The sequence below is a fragment of the Pteropus vampyrus genome, unplaced genomic scaffold (assembly GCF_000151845.1).
Source record: "Pteropus vampyrus isolate Shadow unplaced genomic scaffold, Pvam_2.0 Scaffold136, whole genome shotgun sequence".
Lineage (NCBI taxonomy): Eukaryota > Metazoa > Chordata > Mammalia > Chiroptera > Pteropodidae > Pteropus > Pteropus vampyrus.
In genome coordinates this window covers 2,453,684-2,458,472 of record NW_011888917.1, presented here as the reverse complement: position 1 = coordinate 2,458,472, position 4,789 = coordinate 2,453,684, and the positions used below count along the sequence as shown (strand labels likewise).

The 4,789-nt window shown below is 35.3% G+C and overlaps 1 pseudogene; it reads left to right on the top strand.

The window, feature by feature from the left end:
* The first annotated feature begins 285 nt into the window (after positions 1 to 285).
* Positions 286 to 404, top strand: LOC111744538 (annotated as a pseudogene).
* Positions 405 to 4,789: the final 4,385 nt, after the last annotated feature.

Sequence of the window (4,789 nt, the reverse complement as noted above, 5' to 3'; positions counted from 1 at the left end):
TACTATAGAAAGAAGGTATACGACACATCCTGTTATAGACAAGCCCACTGAGGTTAATTGCTGGATGGCTTGTAGTTCCAAGTTTGAGTATAGAAAAGAGTATGAAAACCTGCACTCAGACACAAGGTGTTCACAATCGGGATTTGCCCCAAAACGGGTTACACCTTGCCAGCAGGATTTTCCTCAAATTAGTGATTATTTCCAGTCATAAATTCTGGTTCCTTCCTTCTAGGTGAATTTGCAGGTCCTGAGGGCATTCATTTTTATTCAGGAAAGGCCCAGGCTGACTACGGCCATGCCATCCTGAACAAGCTCGATCCCGCCTGATCTAGGAAGCTAAGCAGGGTCGGGCCTGGTTAGTACTTGGATGGGAGACCACCTAGGAAGACCAGGTGCTGTAGGCGTAAAAAATAAAAAATAAGGGATTGTAAGATGACAAGGTCCTTGTAATGTGTGAGGTCAACCAAGGGTAGTCTCGCTTAAACAAACAAACAAACAAACAAAATAGAAAAGGCCCAGGCAACCCAGTGCTGACATTCGGAAGTTAGAGTATTGGGAGAGAAGTTAAGAAATTACTGAACTTCTCTTAGCCTCAGTTTCCTCATCCTTAAAATGGAAATAATAACTACACTGACCCCCTAGGAGAGTTAAGAGGATTAAACAAGAGAGTACACATAAAGCATCAATATACAGTAGACATTCAGCCAATGTTAACCATTACTTTTTACTTATGAACAGGTATACACATCTGCAAAATGTGAAAAAAAATCCCTTTTTTTTTCCTGAACAAATGCACATCTTAGGTAACATGAATAAATAACATACACCATAGCTATTAGGCTTACTTTATAATTTAATTACCCTATCTGAAGATATAAACAGTTTATAATGATTTTTAAAATCAAATGGACTTAGTTTTGCCATTGAGAAAACCCAACTCAACTGGAAGATTTTTGACACTCTTCAATAATCTATTCTTTTCAGATGCTGTTAGCAGCTACATCTTATAACATTTACTTTTTTAGCCTTTCAGTTCGTTATATCCAGACTTACGTTATACGATTATGAAATCATTTTTGATAGACCTATTCATAATTACAACTTTTTTTGGCAGGAAAAGGGAAAAAAAAGCCTACTGCCAAAAAGCCATGTCAATAATCCATTTATTGCTAAAAAATATTCTAAAACATACCAAATGTTTGTTCTTTTAATATCGATTGGTTCCTACCCCACCCCACTCTTTGTGTGAAATCCATTTTTTCTCTTAACAGTAGAAAACTCAAGCTACTTTAAAACCAACTATTCTGGTTGGAGAGGAACATGTGACATGAACCTTCTTTAAATCAAGATACTCTACTATTTTTCCTATTCTTTAAAATCTCATAGACCTTGTGCAGTGGCGACCTTGCAGTGCACTGGAGAAATACAAATGATCGAGAAATGATCCTTGGACATAAGAAGCTCAAAGTCTAGTAGACAAGACAGAGAAACCCATAAAAATAGCTTGTGTTGGCCAATAAGAGGTGTTTTAACACCTCCCAGATCATATAACATAATGAGCTTTCTAAATATGAAAGATTATCCTGATGACTCTACCCAATTACAGATGTGTTTTTTGGTTCTGGTGTAACAGAGAAGAAGAAGGGAAAGCTCGGAAAGGGCTGTATTACGCTGGTGGTAGAAACTCCCACTAGACTTCTGTTCATCTGATGAGACCTGCGCTCACCAGATCAAAGTCAAAGGTCCAGAAGCTGCAGTCCACAGACACTACCTACAAGAACAAGAGTGAAATAAAAACCATCCACAGTCACTTTGCTTTGGGCCTAGCCTCATTCGAGTTCAACAATTCTATAAGATTGGTCCATGATCCAAATCATGGTAGAGAACTTAAAAAGCTCAGAAAGGTTGACCAGCTCAAGTTCACAAAGCAAGATAAAGCTAGGATTAAAATTCCTATTTTCTCCACTTGAACGTTCAGGTGCGTGGTCTCTTTAAAAACTCCATATCCTTGAAGGTAGCAAGTAACTTATCAATATTAGTAAGTGACTATAAATTTCATTTGTAATAGAAAACAATTGTAATACAAAAAAATATGAATAGACAGAGATAGAGAAGGGAAATCTTTTGGATGTCAACGCTACTACTGCACACACCTTTTTTTGCTATCTTAGGAGATAATTGGACCATTTTAATATGCACATAAATATCACACATTCAGTTTCAAAGACTTAGAAAATGCTGACAACACCACTAGTAAGTTGGTTTTAAAATTCGAACTACAAATGTGATTTTTTAAACTCAAACTATATTCAAGTGTAATGAACAGATTCAAACCTACCTCTCATCAGAGCAGTTCTAGAGATTTAAAAAGTACCTGCCACACACAAACAAAATCACCTTATCCCTTTTTATATTAACTTCTACGAGTCTTACAGTGTAAAGAGTACATACCTTGAGATGACCTGTAAACATCAAGCGAGTACCGACAAAGTCTTTCTGAAATTAATCGTATATGTTTAAGATAATCCAATATTTTCAGTTCACATTTTGGCTCACTCACCTGTAACTAACACACTGAGATTCTATTCATATTATTTTATGTAATCCAACTGATTTAAAGGGTTTTAATAGAAGACATATTTAGATTACTATTAAACACACAGTTAAGTATTAAAACATGCTACCTCCATTTAGCTGCTATACTGAGATTTACTACAACAGTGCCTGAAATACATTTGCACTGATATAACCTAGTCTATGGAAATAAAAACCTAATTCTGTCACAGAAGTAAGTAGGACAACTAGCATGCAGGAGCACCCACGACTTGCCTTTGTTCTATCACAATTATAGTGACAAAAATATTTGTGTTAAGGGAATAGCTGCTGACACTGAAATAAATGGGAAGTAAGGTTTTAAAGATGAAAACAGAAGCTGTGAGTGTTCACAGACTACAGTTTATTTGAAGATATGAACAACTGCACCTACCCAGTCAGTACTAATGAACACTATAATCACTATAATCAAATAAACAAAGCAACTATGCATTAGGAGAGAACTGAACTATTATTTAGAAAGTTTCACTATTTCTGAATGGGTAATTCTATTTGTGAATGGTTAATAAATTTAGAACAATTTTTTTAAATAGGATTTTACTTTTTTAATATGGATTTGGTCAGAGTTCATCTCATATCTTTATTACCCTCTTTTTAAATGAGTTTATGAAATAAAACATAAAAAGCCTTCCATAGTTCTTCAGAACTTGATCTTACAAATAATTCCAACAAGTGTGGTCTGCTGCTTGGTTGAATTTTGTCTTATATCCACAGTCTTTCTATTCTACCTTATGTAGGTACCACTCTTAATAAAATATACAATGGAAGTGGGCAGGACTGGTGTGGGGAGATATGCGGCGGTATGGATCTAAATGAAATCTGTATACTACTAAATACTCTAGTTCACTCTTGTATATAAATTTCTACATAAATCAGAAACCTAAAGTTCAAGTAGTGCTTGGTGACTCATTTGCTCTACAAAATGAAAATCATATGCATTCCGCACACGGTGGTAAGTTTCTAGTTGCTCTCCCTCTGTTCTTTGTCTTGGATACTACTTTAAACCCGACCATATCATCTGATTTTTCCTCTTTCTTTCTCACCAACATTCCACCCACATTTTTAACTAATTCGCAATGTGGAAGTGCAAAAGGGTCAAGTAAAAAGGATGCCACCATACGGCTAGAAAAGGGGTTTCTATAATTAAAGAGAAATGGTGTGAGAGCTATCTAAGAACAACCATAGTCCTACTTCTGCTACCTCCCTTCACTATAACTTACTCCTTGCAAACAATACAGGACTGTCTTTTTTCATGGTAAACCCTTCTGGGAAAGCATTAAGCCAATTCCACATTTATTCACTCTAAAATGACTATAACAAAATACCAAATACACATACAATTTACATACCAGTAAAATTTTTAAAGCATATATTATTTTGTTGTTGTTGTTTGCTTTCATATAGAAAAACATAAAGAATAAAACTAAGTATACAAACCCTTAGCATACTACAGTAAACCCCAGAGACATTCAATAACGTGCTAAACTTCTGGCCCACTGTATTTATGTAAAGCCAACCCAACGGTGCAAGTAAACCAGTAGACTCAATTCAAGGTAACACACAAACCAAACAATATATTTTTGACTTTGTAAATTACAACTTTTTATAAAATATGAAATGTATGTATGTTCTAAACCAATGTTTTTCAAAGGACCACCTGCAACAGAATCAAATTGGATGCTTATAAAAACTTAGATTCCCAGGACCCAGACTGGACTCACTTAATCAGATTCTATGGATGTGGAGCCTTAAAACACTCACTTTCAAAGAGCTTCCCAAATGCTTCATGTGTAAGTGAGTATATTAACTTAGGCATTATCAACAGAATATTTGCAGCTGATAATCACAAAGAGATGAGTAACAATGAGAGATGGAACAGAAGTGATCAAGTGGCCAGGTTAGCAAAAGAAGCTACTAGCTATGGCACAAAAGAATGAAAAAAAGTCAGAGATTGCATTCCAATGAAGCTAATGAGACCAAAACTGACATATCCAAGGTCATCAAACTGGTTCTTACATTGTTTGGACTTTAAACCAGATCTCTTGACTCTGGTTAACGTCCATTCCAGCTTCCTACACTGCATTTCTACAAAATTAAAGATTTAAAACGCTAGTTGCTTAAGCTTTACATGTTAACTTTTCAGTGTTTGTATATTCAAATTATTGAAACAATACCA